Genomic DNA, 22,868 nt, shown 5'->3' with positions numbered 1-22,868 from the left:
AGCTCAACCATTTGTGCTTGACCATTCAGCTCAACTAATGGTTACCTACTGATAACCCACAAGTATAGGGGATCAATTGCAGCCTCTTTCGATAAGTAAGAGTGTCAAACCCAACGAGGAGCTAAAGGTGGAACAAATATTCCCTCAAGTTCTATCGACCACCGATACAACTCTACGCACACTTGACGTTCGCTTTACCGGAAACAAGTATGAAACTAGAAGTACTTTGTAGGTGTTTTTGGATAGGTTTGCAAGATAATAAAGAGCGAGAGAATAAAAACTAGGGGCTGTTTAGATGAAGACACGACTAAATTAGTTTTAGTAGAAGAGCTTTTTGTTACGAGAAAGTTATTTGTCCCTAGGCAATCGATAACTAGACCGGTAATCATTATTGCAATTTTATTTGAGGGAGAGCATAAGCTAACATACTTTCTCTATCTTGGATCATATGCACTTATGATTGGAACTCTAGCAAGCATCCGCAACTACTAAAGATCATTAAGGTAAAACCCAACCATAGCATTATAAGGCATCAAGTCCTCTTTATTCCCATACGCAAACAACCTACTTACTTGGGTCTGTGTTTCTATCACTCACGCCACCCACCATAAGCAAATCATGAAAATATTGCAAACTACAGCGGGGATCCCTCACGCTTTGTGACACGGAAGAGCACCATAGGATAGCACCAATAATAAAACATGCATCTCAAAACCAATCACGATCATCAAATAACCCATAGGACAAAACGGATCTACTCAAACATCATAGGATAGCCATACATCATTGGGAAATAATATATAGCGTTGAGCACCATGTTTAAGTAGAGATTACAGTGGGTAAAAGAGGGGTTGGTGAAGATGGCGGTGAAGTTGTTGGTGAAGATTGCGGTGATGATGATGGCCCCGGGTGGCACTTCGGTGCCACCGGAAGCGAGGGGGAGAGAGCCCCCATCCTTCTTCTTCTTCCTTAACCTCCTCCCTAGATGGAAGATGGGTTTCCTCTCTGGTCCATGGCCTCCATGGTGTGGGAGGGGCGAGAGCCCCTCCGAGATTGGATCTGTCTCTCCGTCTCTCTCTGTTTCTGCATTCTCAGATTCTACCCTTTCACTGTTTTTTAAATTCCCGGAGATCCGTAACTCCGATTGGGCTGAAATTTTAACACGATCTCTATCCAGATATTAGCTTTTGTGCGGAAAAAGAAGGGCAGCAACTGCCTTACAGGGTGGCCACGAGGGTCAGGGGCGCGCCCACCTGCCTCGTGCCTCCCTCGGGCACCGTCTCGCGTGGATTTTTCTTCCCAAAAATCACATATATTCCATAAAAATCTCCGTCTGTTTTTATCCCGTTTGGACTCTGTTTGATATGGATATTCTGCGAAACAAAAAACATGCAACAAACAGGAACTGGCACTGGGCACTGGATCAATATGTTAGTCCCAAAAATAGTATTAAAAGTTGCCAAAAGTATATGAAAGTTGAATAATATTGGCATGGAACAATAAAAAATTATAGATACGACGGAGACATATCAGCATCCCCAAGATTAATTCCTGCTCGTCCTCGAGTAGGTAAATGATAAAAAAGATAATTTTTTATGTGGAATGCTACCTAGCATAATCTTGATCACATAATTTAATCATGGCATGAATATTAAGACACGAGTGATTCAAAGCAATTATCTATCATTTGACATAAAAACAGTAATACTTCAAGTCTACTAATAAAGTAATCATGTCTTTTCAAAATAACATGGCCAAAGAAAGTTATCCCTACAAATTTATATAGTCTGGCTATGCTCCATCTTCACCACACAAAATAGTCACATCATGCACAACCCCGATGACAAGCCAAGCAATTGTTTCATACTTTTGACGTTCTCAAACCTTTTCAACTTTCACACAATACATGGGCGTGAGCCATGGACATAACACTACAGGTGGAATAAAATGGTGGTTGTGGAGAAGACAAAAAGGAGAAGATAGTCTCACATCAACTAGGCGTATCAACGGGCTATGGAGATGCCCATCAATAGATATCAATGTGAGTGAGTAGGGATTGCCATGCAACGGATGCACTAAGAGCTATAAGTGTATGAAAGCTTAGACTGAAAACTAAGTGGGTGTGCATCCAACTTTCTTGCTCATGAAGTCCTCGGGTGTTTGAGGAAGCCCATCATCAAAATATACAAGCCAAGTTCTATAATGAAAATTCCCACTAGTATATGAAAGTGATAACTCAAGAGTCTGTTTATATGAAGAACATGGTGCTACTCTGAAGCACAAGTGTGGTAAAAGGATAGTAACATTGCCCCTTCTCTCTTTTTCTCTCATTTTTTGTTTTTTTGGGCCTCCCTTTTTTTGGCCTTTCTCTTTTTTTCTTTTTTTTCTTTTTTTCTTTTAGTTTATTTTTTCGTTCGGAGTCTCATCCCGACTTGTGGGGGAATCATAGTCTCCATCATCCTTTCCTCACTGGGGCAATGCTCTAATAATGATGATCATCACACTTTTATTTACTTACAACTCAATATTACAACTCGATACTAGAACAAAGATATGACTCTATATGGATGCCTCCGACGGTGTACCGGGATGTGCAATGATCTAGCGTAGCAATGACATGAAAAAACGGACAAGCCATGAAAACATAATGCTAGCAATGTTACGATCATGCAAAGCAATATGACAATGAATGCTCAAGTCATGTATATGATGATGATGGAAGTTGCATGGCAATATATCTTGGAATGGCTATGGAAATGCCATGATAGGTAGGTATGGTGGCTGTTTTGAGGAAGGTATATGGTGGGTTTAAGGTACCGGCGAAAGTTGCACGATACTAGAGAGGCTAGCAATGGTGGAAGGGTGAGAGTGCGTATAATCCATGGACTCAACATTAGTCATAAAGAACTCACATACTTATTGCAAAAGTCTATTAGCTGTCAAAACAAAGTACTACGCGCATTCTCCTAGGGGGATAGATTGGTAGGAAAAGACCATCGCTCGTCCCCGACCGCCACTCATAAGGAAGACAATCAATAAATAAATCATGCTCCGACTTTGTTACATAATGGTTCACCATACGTGCATGCTACGGGAATCACAAACCTAAACACAAGTATTTCTACTAATCCACAACTACCCACTAGCATGACTCTAATATCACCATCTTTATATCGTAAAACTATTGCAAGGAATCAAACATATCATAGTCAGTGATCTACAAGTTTTATGTAGGATTTTATGACTAACCATGTGAATGACCAATTCCTGTCATCTATCTAAATAGATATAAGTGAAGCAAGAGAGTTTAATTCTTTCTACAAAAGATATGCCCACGCTCTAACAAATATAAGTGAAGCAAAAGAGCATTCTACAAATGGCGGTTTTCTATGTAATGAGAAACAGGCTATCCAAACTTCAAATGATATAAGTGAAGCACATGAAGCATTCTATAAATCCATACTCAAAAGATATAAGTGAAGTGCAAATAGCATTCTATAAATCAACCAAGGACTATCTCATACCATCATGGTGCATAAAATAAAAGTGAAAACTAAATGCAAAAGACGCTCCAAGATTTGCACATATCATATGAACGAAACGAATCCGAAAACATACCGATACTTGTTGAAGAAAGAGGGGATGCCTTCCGGGGCATCCCCAAGCTTAGACGCTTGAGTCTCCTTGAATATTTACTTGGGGTGCCTCGGGCATCCCCAAGCTTGAGCTCTTGCCTCTCTTCCTTCTTCTCACATCGAGACCTCCTCGATCTTCGAACACTTCATCCACACAAAACTTCAACAGAAAACTCGGTAAGATCCGTTAGTATAATAAAGCAAATCACTACTCTAAGTACTGTTGCAAACCAATTCATATTTTGTTTTTGCATTGTAGCTACTGTAATATAACTTTTTCATGGCTTAATCCACTGATATAAATCGATAGTTTCATCAAAACAAGCAAACTATGCATCAAAAAACAGAATCTGTCTAAAACAGAACAGTCTGTAATAATCTGAACATTCACCATATGTCTGATACTTGAAAAATTCTGCCAAAATTAGGTAAAATAAAAAATTTGTATAGGAAGACAGTGCAAAAGGAATCATAACCATTTGACATTCCAGCTAAAAATGTAAAATCACGCACTACAGCCAAAGTTTCTGTCCTGCACCGTACAAACCATCAAGCAAATGTAAACATCCTAAAGGCAAACCTTGGCACATTATTTTTATAATACAATGGAATTGTACAAGGGGATAATTATTTTTGTTGAAAAGTTTCTGTAATCAAGATTCATAAATTTGTCGTGAGCATGAACAAAGTTCAAGGAGCTCTCCCACTTCAACAGTGCTTGTCTTCCTCACTTTCACTTTCCTTTTTGAAAAAGTTTTGGGTTCCCCTCTTTATTTTTGTTGTTTTAAACTATATGAAAGCACTCAACAAAAATAAATGACTCTCTAAAACTTCCCGGTTGTCTCCCTGGCAGCGCTTTCTTTAAAGCCATTAAGCTAGGCATATAGCGCTCAAGTAGTGAATCCACCCGGATCCCAAGGTATATCAAAGCAAATTTTAATTAACAATGATTTGTAATTTAGTAGTGAGCACAAAGCAACATATATCAAGCAATGAAGAAGTCTAACTCTCTTCCTATGCATCGTCATGTCATAAAAGAACAATTCATGCACACATAGTAAAGGCCAATGCATAGTATAAACAGTTTCTTGCAATTTTATCGTGTTGGAGACATAGAGAGGTGGAGATATAGTTCCTCTCTCATAATAATTGCAAGTAGGAGCAGCAAGCACATGCATATTATATCTATCAAAATCATCATGTGCAACGGTAAAAGGCAACCCATCAATGTAATCCTTAATAAGTGCAAACTTCTCCGATATAGTGTAGTTTGGAGAATTCAAAAAGATAATAGGACTATCATGCGTGGGTGCAATAGCAACAATTTCATGTTTAACATAAGGAACTATAGCAAGTTCATCTCCATAAGCATAATTCATATTGGCATCTTGGCCACAAGTATAGCAAGCATCATCAAAAAGGGATATTTCAAAAGAATCATAGGGATCATAACAGTCATCATAGCAATCATCCTTCGGTAAGCACGAAGGGGAATTAAACAATGTATGAGTTGAAGAGTTAGTCTCATTAGAAGGTGGGACGGGTGATCAATCCGCTCTTCCTCCTTTTGTCCTTCGCTCTCCTCATCATCATTTTCATCCGATGAGCTCACAGTTTCATCAATTTCTTCTTCCATAGACTCCTGCAAAATATTAGTCTCTTCTTGGACAGCGGATTATTCCTCAATATATTGTTTAACATAGGTATTAGAAGCATAATTATCATAGCAATATTTAAGTATAGCAAAATTTTCAGATTTGTGAAAAGTAGCATCATACTTTTCAATCAAAGAAGCAATTTCAAAAGCACCCTTATAAGCAACAAATTCTTCAATTTGTTGAACATCATAGTAACTATAAACACCTTTAGCATAAGAAGATAAGATTCCATTATCAATAAACTCACATTGGTAGGGAAGGTGTTTCTTAGGGTTTTCAGAACAACAAGTAAAATCATATATTTCACATAAATTCCAAGCATAGCATTGCAAACGTTGAATTTGACCCCATAATAGTTTCCCTTTTTCAGATATACGGTGTCGCACATAACAAGCATGCTCATCTAAATATTTGCCCTCAACTAAGCTAGTTGGGGTTTCGGCACGAGCACAAAGGGATCGAAGATGATTCAAGTAAAAAGCTTCAGCAGTGTGATAGATTTTGAGTGGTTCTTCAACCATTCGTTCAGTAGGTACAACTAATTTTTTTGGTATTTTGCATTTTCTACCCATAACTAAAGATAGAAAACAACTAAGAATAGCAAATAAAAATTACTTAGTGATAAAAGCAAACAAGCACACACGAGAATATTCACCCCATGGTATTGCTCCCCGGCAACGGCGCCAGAAAAAGGGTCTTGATAACCCACAAGTATAGGGGATCGCAACAGTTTTCGATAAGTAAGAGTGTCGAACCCAACGAGGAGCTAAAGGTAGAACAAATATTCCCTCTAGTTCTATTGACCACCGATACAACTCTACGCACGCTTGACGTTCGCTTTACCTAGAACAAGTACGAACCTAGAAGTACTTTGTAGGTGTTTTCGGAAAGGCTTGCAAGAAAGTAAAGAGCACGAAAATAAAACTAGGGGCTGTTAAGGTAAAGAAGCAACTAAAGTAAATATAGCGAGTGTGGAAAAGTGGTGGTAGGAGTTGCGAAATTGCCCCTAAGCAATTGACTACTTTACTAGACCGATAGCAAGTATCATGTGGGAGAGGCCACTGCTGGCATGTCATCCCTGACTTGAAATTCTATGCACTTATGATTGGAACTATTAGCAAGCATCCGCAACTACTAATGTTCATTAAGGTAAAACCCAACCATAGCATTAAGATATATTGGTCCCCCTTCAATCCCGTATGCATCAATTTCTATGCTAGGTTGAAGCTTCTGTCACTCTTGCCCTCCAATACATAGTCCTATCAACATACAACTAACCCTAGGGTGTGATCCACGCGCACAATCATATGATGGGCACCAAAGGACAACAACATAACCACAAGCAAATTAAATCAATCATAGCAATTCATCAACCACCGATAGGACAACGAAAGTCTACTCAGACATCATAGGATGGCAACACATCATTGGATAATAATATGAAGCATAAAGCACCATGTTCAAGTAGAGGGTACAGCGGGTTGCGGGAGAGTGGACCGCTGTAGATAGAGGGGGGAAGGTGATGGAGATGTTGGTGAAGATGGCGGAGGTGTTGGTGTAGATCGCGGTGATGATGATGATGGCTGGCCACGGCGGCGTTCCGGCGCCACCGGAGGAGAGGGGGAGAGGGGCCCCCTTCTTCCTCTTCTTCCTTGACCTCCTCCCTAGATGGGAGAAGGGTTTCCCCTCTGGTCCTTGGCCTCCATGGCATGGGAGGGGCGAGAGCCCCTCCGAGATTGGATCTATCTCTCTGTTTCTCTCTGGTTCTGCGTTCTCTCCTGGCTCTGTTTCACCGTTTCATATATATATGGAGATCCGTAACTCCGATTGGCCTAAAACCTTCGCCGTGATTTTTTTCCTAATATTATCTTTCTTGCGGCAAAAGAAGAGCGTCAACCGCCTTACGGTGGGCTCATGAGGGTAGGGGCGCGCCCTAGGGGGGCACCCCCCTGCCTCGTGACCACCTCGGGCACTGGTTCGCGTTGATTTTCCTTCCGAATTTTCCATATTTTCCAAAAATAAGCTCCGTCCGTTTTTATCCCGTTTGGACTCCGTTTGATATGGATATTCTGCGAAACCAAAAACATGCAACAGACAGGAACTGGCACTGGGCACTGGATCAATATGTTAGTCCCAAAAATAATATAAAAACTTGCCAAAAATTATATGAAAGTTGAATAATATTGGCATGGAACAATAAAAAATTATAGATACGACAGAGACGTATCAGTGCTCGTCCGGATGAACCAGGGCGCAATCGCAGTAGTTCTCCTGGTGCCGCCTTAGCCGATAGAGCAGAACGTAAGGCAGCAAAACACAGGAGCTGGGCAAACCCAACATTTGACCCAAGACATGATTCGGAGCTGATGCATATAAGGCCAAACTCGTGACGCCGAACACTCCTAAGGTATTCGGTCTTTATAGTGTGAACCGGGCCTAAATAGTGCCCTTTGTAAGGAGCCCCTAATGTCTAGGTACGTGCATTGTTCTGACGTGGCCACATGCCAAGACGTCAGCATCCTTCTCAATTGTACTGTGAATCCGAGGGATGTGTATCAACAAGAGATAGTAGAAAAGGTTGACGCAGGGTCTTAATCTAAAATGAATCCTTGGAGCGGGTCCCTGCTGCACGTCTGCGCCTGTGTCTCCGTTGTGCCGTGTCCTGGACGGGTGTAGCACGATTGTCATCTGTAAAAGAGAGGAACTTAGGTGAAAAGTTGTCGTGCAAAAAGGTGGGTTTAAAGAAACCATCTACAGTTCAAGATGAGTAAAAATTGCCACTTGTCTGCGTGCGTTGAGCCCCTTGTATTTGTAATAGGGGTGCGGCCATCAAACCTGTATGAATTTCCTATAGCTATGCCGGACTCGTCTAACCGTGTCCGTGGTCTTGACGACCTATCGAATGCTTTAGTTGGTGAGGCCGTTTTAGTGTGCGGCTGCCAAGGCAGCCGCACTCTCTTCGGCCCGCAAGGATCGCTCAATATTTCCATTTACTGTAATGATGCCACGTGGACCGGGCATCTTAAGTGTGAGGGAAGCGTAATGCGGTATTGCATTAAAGCGAGCGAAAGCTTCGCGTCCAAGTAGTGCTTGATAGCCACCTTGGAACGGAGCAATGTGGAAGGTTAAATTTTCTCTACGAAAGTTATCGGGGAAGCCGAATATAACCTCTAGTAGCAGGGACCCTGTGCAATGAGCCCCTGGGCCTGGCGTTACTCCTCTGAAGGTAGTGTTGTTGTGGCGAATTTTCGTTGGGTCGATCCCCATTTTGCGGATTGTGTCCTGATATATCAGGTTTAAGCTGCTGCCGCCGTCCATCAGGACTCGTGTGAAGTGGTATCCGTCAATTATTGGATCTAATACCAAGGCAGCCCACCCTGCGTTCCGGATACTTGCTGAGTAATCCTGATGGTCGAAGGTGATCGGTTGAGACGGCCAGTGGCGGAACTCCGCGGTGATAGGCCCTTGGGCATGTTTGTCTGGGAGTGCCGCTTTGCTTCTCCCCTTTATCACGTGTAACACGTTTACTGTTTTGACTTTTGGTGGAAATTTCTTCTGTTCCCCAGTGTTTTGCTTGCGAGGCTCATCCTCGTCTTCGCTTGGTGTGTCCTGCGCCTTATGTTCGGCGTTGAGCTTGCCGGACTTCTTGAGGACCCAACATTCTCTGTGGGTATGATTCGCAGGTTTATCGGGGGTGCTATGGATCTGACATATTTGGTCTAGAATTTTTTTTAAGCTGGACAGTTCATCTCTGGCGCCTTTAGAGGGCAGCTTTTGCTGACCTGGCCGAGACCTTCTGAACCCGGCGTTTACCGCCGTGCTCTTCGGGTTGTCTTCCTTATTCCGGCGCTTATTATTTTTGTTGCGTCGTGATTTCCCGTTTCCATCTCTAACTTCGGATGTACTTGGGTCGCTGGTGCTGCATCGGGCTAGCCAGCTGTCCTCGCCCGCGCAAAAGCGGGTCATGAGGCTTGTTAATGCTGCCATTGTTCTCGGCTTTTCTTGGCCGAGGTGCCTGGCAAGCCATTTGTCTCGGACGCTGTGCTTAAAGGCTGCCAAGGCCTCGGCGTCCGGACAATCGACTATTTGGTTCTTTTTAGTAAGAAACCTGTTCCAAAGCTTTCGGGCTGACTCTCCGGGCTGTTGAGTTATATGACTTAGATCGTCTGCATCCGGTGGTCGGACATATGTCCCTTGAAAATTTGCCCGAAAGGCGTCTTCGAGCTCTTCCCAGCTTCCAATGGAGCTTTCGGGGAGGCTTTTAAGCCAGTGCCGAGCTGGCCCTTTGAGCTTAGGGGTAAGTACTTGATGGCGTGGAGATCATCCCCTCGAGCCATATTGATATGGAGGATATAGTCCTCAATCCAGACCCCAGGGTCTGTTGTTCCGTCGTATGCCTCTATGTTTACGGGTTTGAATCCCTCTGGAAATTCATGGTCCAGCACCTCATCGGTGAAACATAGGGGGTGTGCGGCACCCCTGTATCTGCGTGTACCGTGGTATTCAGATGTTTGTTGTATTGCATCATATGCTGGAGCACGCTTGCGTGATCCATAGATGGATATGGTTGCGCCGTCCTTTTGATGTGAGCCTTCGCGTGGGTCGCGCATTGGCTTATGTGCGGCATTGTTCGCCACTTTATATTGGTCGTGAGGTCGTCTATCCGGCCAGATGGCCATTTTAATTTTTGGTTGCGGGGGATCTAAGGCCTCCTCATCGAATTCAGGTAGCAACTTCCGCTTCGGGTAGCTCTTGGTGTGGCGATTACTGTCGTACTTCGCTGTTGTGTTGAGTACTTCACTCCGTTTTATTTTAAGTGTGTCTTGTGCAGCCTTGAGCCTTTGCTTCTGTTTTTTCAGACTCCTCGCCGTGGCAACAAGCCTTTGGTGGGCATTACGTTGCTCCTGGCGCCTGTCCGGTGTGATGTCGTCCGGACTGTTATCTTCGACGGGGTTGGGTTGTTCGACTTGATTTTCTGTGTTACCGTGGTCGGGCAATGGTTCACCCTGCTCTAACGCTGGGTCTATGTGATCGTTATTTCTGTCGGGGCGGGATTTGGGGCGGCGTTTACGCCGCCGCTTTGACTGCCGCTCGAGGGAACCACCCATTGTTGCGTCCTTCCGTTCCTCATCGTTATTTTCTTTGGGTGTATCCACCATGTATACGTTGTCCACCATGTATACGTCATGTGATGAACATGGTAGTGGTTCGTGTTCGTCTCCTGCATCGTCGTCCATACCGTCGATGTTTTCAGAGTCAAAGTCGAGCATGTCAGTTAAGTCGTCGACAGAGGCTACTAAGTGGGTGGTGGGTGGGCGGCGAATTTCTTCGTCATCCGCATCCCAATCCTGCTGGACATAGTTCGGCCCGGATCCTCCTGACAAGGAGAGAGACCTTAATGAGTTCAGTATATCGCCGAAGGGCGAGTGCTGAAAAATATCCGCGGAGTTAAACTCCATGATCGGCGCCCAACCGGATTCGATAGGAACGGGCGCAGGCGGTTCGAAGTCCGTGGCCGGAGAAGAATCCGACAGTTTAGCAACACGGCTCTCGTGAAGGGTAAGGTCGATATTCGGCTCGATCGCCGTTGAGGGTAAGGCCTCCATGGCGGGGTCCATCCACCCGTCCATGGACGGCGCAACTGGCTCCGAATTGAGGGTCGGAGCGGCTGCCGGTGCGGGTCCTAGATCGTGCTGGAGGGGATTGTTGCCATCTTCGGCACTATCCGGAGTGTTATTATCTCCTGTGCTGGTATCACCACTTTTGCTTTGGCAGGACTTAGAGTGGTGCCACTGACGTCGGCGCTTGGGTTGCTTCTTGGAGGGGTCATCCTCCGCTGTCTCATTGCCATTGCCTTATTTGGGTGTGTCCACCATGTATATATCGTACGATGAGGTGGCTGTCCAGTGCCCTGTGGGCAGTGGTTCCTCTTTATCTCCCGCATCGTCGTTCATACCGTCGATGTCTTCGGATTCGAAGTCGAGCATGTCGGTTAAATCGTCGACAATGGCTACTAAGTGGGTGGTGGGTGGGCAGCGAATTTCTTCGTCATCCGCATACCAATCTTGCCAGACATAGTTCAGCCAAGATCCTCCTGACAAGGAGAGAGACCTTAATGAGTTCAGTATGTCGCCAAAGGGCGAGTGCTGAAAAATATCCGTCGAGGTAAACTCCATGATCGGTGCCCAATCGGATTCGCTGAGAACGGGCGCAGGCGGTTCAGAGTCCATGGCCGGAGAAGGATCCGGCAGTCTAACAACATGGCTCTTGTGCAGGGTAAGGTCTATATTCGGCTCGATCACCGCTGAGGGTAAGGCCTCCGTGGTGGGGTCCATCCACCCGTCCGTGGAAGGCGCGACTGGCTCTGAATTGAGGGTCGGAGCGACTGCCGGTGCGATGTCCTTAACACTGTCCAATGGGAGAGCTAAGTCATGCTCATCGTGACCACGTGGCGCACAAGGCAGAGGCTTGAATCCGTCGAAGATCAAGTCTTCGCGAATATCGGCCGTGTAGTTTAAGCTTCCAAACCTGACCTGGTGGCCAAGGGCGTAACTTTCGATCTGCTCCAGATGGCCAAGCGAGTTGGTAGTGCAAAGCCGCCGAACACAAAGATTTGTCTGGGGAGAAAAGTCTCACCCTGGACTGCATCGCTATCGATGATAAAAGGAGCCATCAAGCCTAACGGCGATGACACTGCGGCCCTCTCAATGAAAGCACCAATGTCGGTGTCAAAACCGGCGGATCTCGGGTAGGGGGTCCCGAACTGTGCGTCTAAGGCGGATGGTAACAGGAGGCAGGGGACACGATGTTTTACCCAGGTTCGGGCCCTCTTGATGGAGGTAAAACCCTATGTCCTGCTTGATTTATTCTTGATGATATGAGTATTACAAGAGTTGATCTACCATGAGATCGGAGAGGCTAAACCCTAAAAGCTAGCCTATGGTATGATTGTTGTTGTCCTACGGACTAAAACCCTCCGGTTTATATAGACACCAGAGAGGGTTAGGGTTACACAAGGTCGGTTATAAAGGAGGAGATATCCATATCTGTACTGCCTAGCTTGCCTTCCACGCCAAGTAGAGTCCCATCCGGACACGAGACGAAGTCTTCAATCTTGTATCTTCATAGTCCAACAGTCCGGCCAAAGGATGTAGTCCGGCTGTCCGGAGACCCCCTAATCCAGGACTCCCTCAGCAGGCCTTTCACCTAGTAGTGCATCAAGGACATAATTCTTCTATGCAGCAATGAGGATAATCCTCAAGTTGTGGACCCAGTCTGTGTAGTTGCTACCATCATCTTTCAACTTAGCTTTCTCTAGGAACACATTAAATTCAAGGGAATAGTAGCACGGGCCATTGATCTACAACATAGATATGCAAAAACTATCAGGACTAAGTTCATGATAAATTAAGTTCAATTAATCATATTACTTAAGAACTCCCACTTAGATAGACATCCCTCGAGTCATCTAAATGATCACGTGATCCATATCAACTAAACCATGTTTGATCATCACGTGAGATGGAGTAGCACTACTAGGAAAACCCTTACTAGTAGCGCTGGTTTTTTTGCTACTAGTAGCACTGGCAGGTGTGCTGCTGCTACGACGCTACATCTATTTTTTAGCAGTAGCGCTTGTTTGTCCTAGCGCTACTGGTAGCTGAAGCTAGATGTAGCGCTCTTCCCTCCAGCGCTACTGATACCTGTCTGCAGCGCGCATAGCTAGCCAGCGCTACTGTTATTTCAGTGCTATTGGTAAACTTTACCCCCATGCCACTACTAACTTTTGTAGTTATTTTTTTGCATTTTGGCTCTGTACACATTTAAACAGATCCACCATTTATACATTAACATGCATATTCATTGAAAAGCAAGTGAGTCATCGATGATCCAAAGTTATTAGAAGTCTCGACATGTCTCAAGTATCTCATCATCATCAATCATGGTCGAACCCATGTCTCGAAATAGCGTTACAAGTCATTACAAGTTCCCAATACATGCAACTACATGGTCACATACTCATGTTTCATCATCTATGTAGACTATGATATGACTGCATAGAAGATAAGAGCGACCACGATGATCAAAAGCAGTATTATGTAGTTGTTCTTGCGGCACTGGTTCTGAATCCCCTGTTGTGTTATGAATCTCAAGTAACTAGCTTCGGCTTTCACTCTGCTATCAAACCCTTTCTAGCTTCCACCCGAGAAGCCATAGACTTCATCCCACTGAACCTTTTTTTCTTAGTGTCCAGATATCTGCTTATGTTCCCACAGTATTCGGAACTAACTTTGATTCCGGCAAGGCAGTTGAACAATTGATCGACCTCCTTCAGATCTAAGGTGAACCAAGAGGGGGGGGGCAATATTGTTCTTCCTTCTTGTTTACTTTTTTGCCCCTATCTTCCATCTCGGTCTCCTCTGACGACTTTTTACCGGGCATTTGGAGATCTTTCCTGATATTCAAAAATTCCAAGTCTTTTCTTGCCTTCGGCCAATCCTTGGTCCTCTCCGGCATGTTCATCAATGTTCCAAGCAAACTCTCAAGGATATTTTTTGTGATACACATTTGATCAAGGCTATGAGGCATGTCGAGTTTGGGCCAGTATTCCAAGTCCCAGAAAACAGATCTCGTCTTCCATACCTTCAGCAGGGGCTCCGGTGCCTTTTTCTTCGTCTTTCACGGCGAGGGGCACTCTTCCCAGTTCTTCAATAATTCATATATTTCTGCACCGCTACGCTTACGTGGAGGACCTCGATGCTCATCCTTACCATTGAATAGATCTCCATGCTTTCTCCATGGGTCATCCTTCTCGAGCCATCTTTAATGCCCCATGTACACGATTTTCAAAGACCCGCCATCTTTCGATAGCTGCCGAGAAGTTGTATCATCCATGCACCTCATGCATCTGCAATATCCGTGGCACACCTCGCCGGAGAGATAGTCGTAACCGAGATAGTCCTGCACCGTGATACGTCTCCAATGTATCTATAATTTTTGATTGTTCCATGCTATTATATATTCTGTTTTGGATGTTTAATGGGCTTTATTATACACTTTTATATTACTTTTGGGACTAACCTATTAACCCGAGGCCCAGTGCAAATTGTTGTTTTTTGCCTATTTCAGTGTTTAGCAGAAAAGGAATATCAAACGGAGTCCAAACGGAATGAAACCTTCGGGAGCGTGATTTTTGGAACAAACGTGATCCAGAGGACTTGGAGTGGACGTCAAGAAACAACCGAGGAGGCCACGAGGTAGGGAGGCGTGCCTGCCCCCCTGGGTGCGCCCCCCACCCTCGTGGGCCCCTCGTGGCTCTCCTGACCGACTTCCTTCGCCTATATATATACTCATATACCCTAAAAACATCGAGGAGCACCACGAAACCCTATTTCCACCGTCGCAACCTTCTGTACCCATGAGATCCCATCTTGGGGCCTTTTCCGGTGCTCCACCGGAGGGGGCATCGATCAGGGAGGGCTTCTACATCAACACCATAGCCTATCCGATGATGTGTGAGTAGTTTACCTCAGACCTTCGGGTCCATAGTTGTTAGCTTGATGGCTTCTTCTCTCTCTTTGGATCTCAATACAAAGTTCTCCTCGATCTTCTTGGAGATCTATTCGATGTAACTCTTTTTGCAGTGTGTTTGTCGTGATCCGATGAATTGTGGGTTTATGATCAAGATTATCTATGAACTATATTGGAATCTCCTCTGAATTCTTTTATGTATGATTTGTTATCTTTGCAAGTCTCTTCAAATTATTAGTTTGGTTTGGCCTACTAGATTGATCTTTCTTGCAATGGGAGAAGTGCTTAGCTTTGGGTTCAATCTTGCGTTGCTCGATCCCAGTGACAGAAAGGGAAACAACACGTATTGTATTGTTGCCATCGAGGATAAAAAGATGGGGTTTATTTCATATTGCTTGAGTTTATCCCTCTACATCATGTCATCTTACCTAATGTGTTACTCTGTTCTTATGAACTTAATACTCTAGATGCATGCTGGATAGCGGTCGATGTGTGGAGTAATAGTAGTAGATGCAGGCAGGAGTCGGTCTACTTGTCACGGACATGATGCCTATATATATGATCATGCCTAGATATTCTCATAATTATTCGCTTTTCTATCAATTGCTCGACTGTAATTTGTTCACCCATCGTAATACTTATGCTATCTTGAGAGAAGCCACTAGTGAAACCTATGGACCCTGGGTCTATTCTCCATTATATTAATCTCCCGTCAACAAGTTATTTCTGGCACCGTTTATTTTGCAATCTTTACTTTTAATCTTTATCATAAAAATACCAAAAATATTATCTTATCATCTCTATCAGATCTCACTTTTGCAAGTGGCCGTGAAGGGATTGACAACCCCTTTATTGCGTTGGTTGCAAGGTTCTTATTTGTTTGTGTAGGTACGAGGGACTTGCGTGTGGCCTCCTATTGGATTTATACCTTGGTTCTCAAAAACCGAGGGAAATACTTATGCTACTTTGCTGCATCACCCTTTCCTCTTCAAGGGAAAAACCAACGCGTGCTCAAGAGGTAGCACACCGTCGTGATCAGCGCGACTCTTATGTAGAAATACTCTCCTTTCTTGCATCCCATGTCTTGGCCGGCATTGTCCATAAGGTCTGTAGCTCCTCTTTCAGTAACCCGAGATACAGATTTATATCATTTCCCGGTTGTCTCGGCCCTTGAATAAGCATAGCCATGTGTATGTATTTTTCCTTCATGCACAACTAGGGGGAGGTTTTACATCCATACAAACACGTGCCATGTGCTATGATTGGTGTTCTGGTTGCCAAACGGATTCATGCCATCACTACTTATCGTCGAATTGTCACGACAGATGTCCTAGTGTGAGAACTTAGTCGTGAGGCCAACGCATCTATGTGGTAGCTTGAGAGGGTGATGACCCACAAGTATAGGGGATCTATCATAGTCCTTTCGATAAGTAAGGGTGTCAAACCCAACAAGGAGCAGAAGGAAATGATAAGCGGTTTCCAGCAAGGTATTCTCTGCAAGTACTGAAATAAGTGGTAACAGATAGTTTTGTGATAGGATAATTTGTAACGAGCAACAAGTAACAAAAGTAAATAAAGTGCAGCAAGGTGGGCCAATCCTTTTCGTAGAGAAGGACAAGCCTGGACAAACTCTTATATAGATAAAAGCACTCCCGAGGACACATGGGAATATCGTCAAGCTAGTTTTCATCACGTTCATAAGATTCACGTTTGGTACTTTGATAATCTGATATGTGGGTGGACCGGTCCTTGGGTACTGTCCTTACTTGGACAAGCATCCCACTTATGATTAACCTCTATTGCAAGCATCCACAACTACAACAAAAGTATTAAGGTAAACCTAACCATAGCATGAAACATATGGATCCAAATCAGGCCCTTACGAAGCAACACATAAACTAGGGTTTAAGCTTCTGTCACTCTAGCAACCCGTCATCTACTTATTTCTTCCCAGTGCCTTCCTCTAGGCCCAAATAATGGTGAAGTGTCATGTAGTCGACGTTCACATAACACCACTAGAGGAGAGACAACATACATCTCATCAAAATATCGAACGAATACCAAATTCACATGTCTACTAATAGCAAGACTTCTCCCATGTCCTCGTAACTACTCACAAAGCATAAACATGTTCATAATCAGAGGGGTATTAATATGCATATAGGATCTGAACATATGATCTTCCACCAATTAAACCAACTAGCATCAACTACAAGGAGTAATTAACACTACTAGCAACCTACTAGCACCAATCCCGGACTTGGAGACAAGAATTGGATACAAGAGATGAACTAGGGTTTTGAGATGAGATGGTGCTGATGAAGATGTTGATGGAGATTGCCCTCTCCCGATGAGAGGAGAGTTGGTGATGACGATGGCGATGATTTCCCCCTCCGGGAGGGAAGTTTCCCCGGCAGAACAGCTCCGCCAGAGCCCTAGATTGGTTCCGCCAAGGTTCCGCCTCGTGGCGGCGGAGTTTCGTCCGAGAAGATGGCTTATGATTTTTTCCCATCGAAAGACTCCATATAGCAGAAGATGGCCACCGGAGGGCCACCAGGGGGCCCACGAGGTAGGGGGCGCCCAGGGGGTAGGGCGCCACCCCCACCCTCGTGGGCAGGGTGTGGCCCCCTGGTGAATCTCTTCCGCTGAGTATTTTTTATATATTCTGAAAACGTCTTCCGTGAAGTTTCAGGACTTTTGGAGCTGCGCAGAATAGGTCTCTAATGTTTGCTCCTTTTCCAGCCCAGAATCCCATCTGCCGGCATTCTCCCTCTTTATGTAAACCTTGTAAAATAAGAGAGAATAGGCATAAATATTGTGACATAATGTGTAATAACAGCCCATAATGCAATACATATCGATATAAAAGCATGATGCAAAATGGACGTATCAACTCCCCTAAGCTTAGACCTCGCTTGTCCTCAAGCGAAAGCCGAAATCGAAAAATATGTCCACATGTTTAGAGATAGAGGTGTCGATAAAAATAAAATACAGACATGAGGGCATCATGATCATTCTTAGAACAGCAACTTATATAATTCTTGTCATATAATCCCTTATGCTAGAGTAATAATTCAATCACAATTTCAAGTATGAATTGTAAACTTCATTGAAAACTAACAAACTATAGTCTCAGTCATTGGAGCAATTGCAATTTATCATAACATAGGAAAAAGTCAATGTATAAGAGCTTTTCAGCAAGTACACATACTCAACTATCATATAATCTTTCACAATTGCTGACACTCACGCAATACTTATGGGTATGGAGTTTTAATCAGACACAGAGAAAGATAGAGGCTTATAATTTTGCCTCCCAACGTTTTACCTCAAGGGTAATGTCAACAATAATAGTTCATGAAAACTCACGTCCAATTAGCCATATATACCAGGATCTTTCCAACATAGCATGCTTGCCAAAGGATAAAATGTAAAAAGGAAGGGTGAAGATCACCATGACTCTTATGCAAGGTAGGAGATAAAAGTAAAAGATAGGCCCTTCGCAGAGGGAAGCAGAGGTTGTCATGCGCTTTTATGGTTGGATGCACAAAATCTTAATGCGAAAGAACGTCACTTTATATTGCCACTTGTGATATGGACCTTTATTATGCAGTCTGTCACCTTTATTTCTTCCATATCACACGATCGTATAAATCTTATTTTCTCCCACACTAACAAGTCATACATATTTAGAGAGCAATTTTTATTGCTTGCACCGATGACAACTTACTTAGAGGATCTTACTCATTCCATAGTTAGGTATGGTGGACTCTGATGGCAAAACTAGTTTAAGGGTATTTGGAAGAACAAGTAGTATCTCTACTTGGTGCGATGAATTTGGCTAGCACGAGGGGGAAAGGCAAGCTCAACATGTTGGAGGATCCAAGACAATATAATTTATCTCAGATGTAAGAAGACATAAACCATTACGTTGTCTTCCTTGTCCAACGTCAACTCTTTAGCATGTCATGTTTTAATGAGTGCTCACAATCATAAAAGATGTCCAAGATAGTATATCTATATGTGAAGACCTCTCTTTCTTTATTACTTCCTATTAATTGCAACGATGACCAAAACTATGTTTGTCAACTCTCAACAACTTTTATTCATCATACTTTTTCTATGTGAGCTCATTACTCTCCATGAGATTCACATGATCTCTTTGTTTCTTTTTATTTCTTTCTCTTTTCTTTTATTCACTTAGGATCATGGCAAAATAATCTAGCCCTTGACTCAACACTAATCTTTATTATATAGCTCACGGACTCGATTACATAGAAGGATTATAAATCAAAATTCACAACTAGATCATACTAAGAACTTTTATTCTACTAGATCAAGATATTACCAAAAGGATCGAACTAAGAAAAATGGTAAAGATAAAAGTGATGGTGATACGATACCGGGGCACTCCCCCAAGCTTGGCAGTTGCCAAGGGGAGTGTCCATACCCATGTGATTATGTCTCTCTTTTCGGGGGTGGTGATGTGATATTCTTGGTGATGATGCCCCTCAGGATACGATTCTCCTCCTCTAGCTTATTGACTTGCTGCTTGAGGTCCATTATTTCCTTTCAGAGTTATCCTGTAACAGCCAAAGCTCCCTGCACCCAAGGGTGTTGCATAGCTGCGGGAGAACCAGTGACACTCTTTTTCATATTCTCATAAGAAAGAAATCTAACATTGGAAGGGATAACCGAGTTTGGAATAGCCGAGCTCTGCAGTTCTCCCATTGTGAATCCAGCTCGGAAGCGGGAAGTGACTTCTTGATCCTCTTCCATGGCATCTATCTTCTTCAAGTCAGCCTCCATCTCTTCCTCCGTAGCTGGCCCAAAGAGGTCAACATTGTTGTTTGTCATTGATCTTAGTGCCGGATGAGACACCCGGCTCTCCCCGACTGACTCTTGTGAAGACATCTTGCTCTAACCTGTAGCAGCAACAACTCGAAACAAAAACAGAGGATAACTGTGTGATACGAGAGTCAAAACCTCTGGGAGATTATATAATGAATTTTTACCGACCAAAATACGTGTCGTGTATGAAAACGGAGTCCGGAGAGCACACGAGGTGCCCACGAGGGAGGGGGTGCGCCCTCCACCCTCGTGTCCTTCCCGGACTGCTTCTTATTTTTCAATTTTTCTAAATATTCAAAAATGGAGAAATATTGCCATAAAAACTGTTTTGGAGTCGGTTTACTTACCGTACCACATACCTATTCCTTTTCGGAGTCTGAAACGTTCCGGAAAGTGTCCCTTATGTATTCCTCCGGGGTTACGGTTTCAATAACATTGGTTTCAACATTTATGGGATTACCTGAGATATAATGTTTGATTCTTTGACCGTTCACCACCTTCGGATTTGTGCCTTCGAAGTTGTTGATTTTTATGGCACCGGAATGATAGACCTCCTCGATAACGTAAGGACCTTCCCATTTAGAGAGAAGTTTTCCTGCAAAAAAATCTTAAATGAGAGTTGTATAGCAATACATAGTCACCTACTTTAAACTCACGCTTTTGTATTCTTTTGTCATGCCATCTTTTAACTTTTTCTTTAAACAACTTGGCATTTTCATAGGCTTGGGTTCTCCATTCATCAAGTGAGCTAATATCAAATAACCTCTTCTCACCAGCAAGATTAAAATCATAATTGAGTTCTTTAATGGCACAATATGCCTTGTGTTCTAGTTCGAGAGGTAAGTGACATGCTTTTCCATAAACCATTTTATACTGAGACATACCCATAGGATTTTTATATGCAGTTCTATAGGCCCATAATGCATCATCAAGTTTGTTGGACCAATTCTTTCTAGATCTATTAACAGTCTTTTGCAAAATTAATTTGAGCTCTCTATTACTCAATTCTAGTTGACCACTAGACTGTGAGTGATAAGGAGATGCAATTCTATGATTAACATCATATTTAGCAAGCATTTTACGGAAAACACCATCAATAAAATGTGAACCACCATCAGTCATTAAATATCTAGGGCTCCAAATCTTGGAAAAATACTTCTTTAAGCATTTTAATAGAAGTGTTATGATCAGCACTACTAGTTGGAATAGCTTCTACCCACTTAGTAACGTAATCAACAGCAACTAAAATATGTGTATATCCATTAGAGGAAGGAAAAGGTCCCATATAGTCAAAGCCCCAAACATCAAATGGTTCAATAACGAGTGAATAATTCATAGGCATTTCTTGACGTCTACTAATATTACCAATTCTTTGACATTCATCACAAGATAAGACAAACTTACGGGTGTCCTTGAAGAGAGTAGGCCAATAAAACCAGATTACAATACCTTATGTGCAGTTCTATCTCTAGCATGGTGTCCTCCATAAGCTTCAGAGTGACACTTGCATAGGATCTGTTCCTGTTCATGCTCAGGTACACAACGTCTAATAACACCATCTACTCCTTCTTTATAAAGATGTGGGTCATCCCAAAAGTAATGCCTCAAATCATAGAAGAACTTTTTCTTTTGCTGGTATGTGAAACTAGGTGGTATAAACTTAGCAACAATGTAATTAGCATAATCAGCATACCATGGAGCAGTATGAGAAGCATTTATGACATTTAATTGCTCATCAGGAAAGCTATCATCAATAGGAAGTGGGTCATCAAGCACATTTTCTAACCTAGATAAGTTGTCTGCAACGGGGTTCTCAGCTCCCTTTCTATCAACAATATGCAAATCAAATTCTTGTAGCAAGAGAACCCATCTAATAAGTCTAGGTTTAGCATCTTTCTTTTCCATAAGATATTTAATAGCAGCATGATTAGTGTGAATAGTTACTTTAGAATCAACAATATAAGGTCTGAACTTATCACAAGCAAATACAACTGCTAAGAATTCTTTTTTAGTAGTAGCATAATTTCTTTGAGCATTGTCTAGGGTTTTACTAGCATATTGAATAACATTTAATTTCTTATCAACTCTTTGTCCTATAACAACACCTATAGCATAATCACTAGCATCACACATAATTTCAAAGGGTAAATTCCAATCAGGTGGCTGAACAATGGGTGCAGAGATCAATGCTTTCTTAAGTATTTCAAATGCTTCTACACAATCATCATCAAAAACAGATGGTATATCTTTTTGTAATAAATTAGTCAGAGGCCGAGAAATTTTTGAGAAGTCCTTAATGAACCTCTTATAAAATCCGGCGTGACTAAGGAAACTTCTTGTACCTTTGATGTCCTTGGGACATGGCATCTTCTCAATAGCATCAACCTTCGCTTTATCAACCTCAATACCTCTTTCAGAAACTTTATGCCCCAAGACAATACCTTCATTAACCATAAAGTGACACTTTTCCCAATTCAAGACAAGATTAGTTTCTTCACATCTCTGCAAAACTCGATCAAGGTTTCTCAAGAAATCATCAAAAGAAGATCCATAGACGGAGAAATCGTCCATGAAAACCTCACAAATCTTTTCACAAAAGTCAGAGAATATAGCCATCATGCATCTTTGAAAGGTAGCAGGTGCATTAGATAAACCAAAAGGCATACGTCTATAAGAAAAAGTACCAAAAGGGCAAGTAAAAGTACTCTTTGATTGATCTTTGGCTGACACAGGTATTTGAGAGAAACCAGAATAACCATCTAGAAAGCAAAATTGTGTATGTTTGGATAAACTTTCTAGCATTTGATTGATAAAAGGTAAGGGGTAATGATCCTTTTTAGTGGCCTTATTTAATTTGCGAAAATCAATTACCATCCTATAACCTATAATAATTCTTTGAGGAATCAATTCATCTTTATCATTAGGAACGACAGTAATACATCCCTTCTTAGGGACACAATGGACAGGGCTTACCCACTGACTATCAGCAACAGGATAAATTATACCTGCCTCAAGGAGCTTTAGTATTTCTTTTCTTACCACTTCTTTCATTTTAGGATTCAGCCGTCGTTGATGATCACGAACTGGTTTAGCATCTTCTTCCAAATTAATTTTATGTTGACATAGAGTGGGACTAATGCCCTTAAGATCATCAAGAGTATACCCAATAGCAGCACGGTGCTTCTTCAGAGTT

This window comes from Triticum urartu, chromosome 4 (genome assembly GCF_003073215.2).
Source record: "Triticum urartu cultivar G1812 chromosome 4, Tu2.1, whole genome shotgun sequence".
Taxonomy (NCBI): Eukaryota; Viridiplantae; Streptophyta; class Magnoliopsida; order Poales; family Poaceae; genus Triticum; species Triticum urartu.
Note: the sequence above shows the minus strand (reverse complement) of the source record.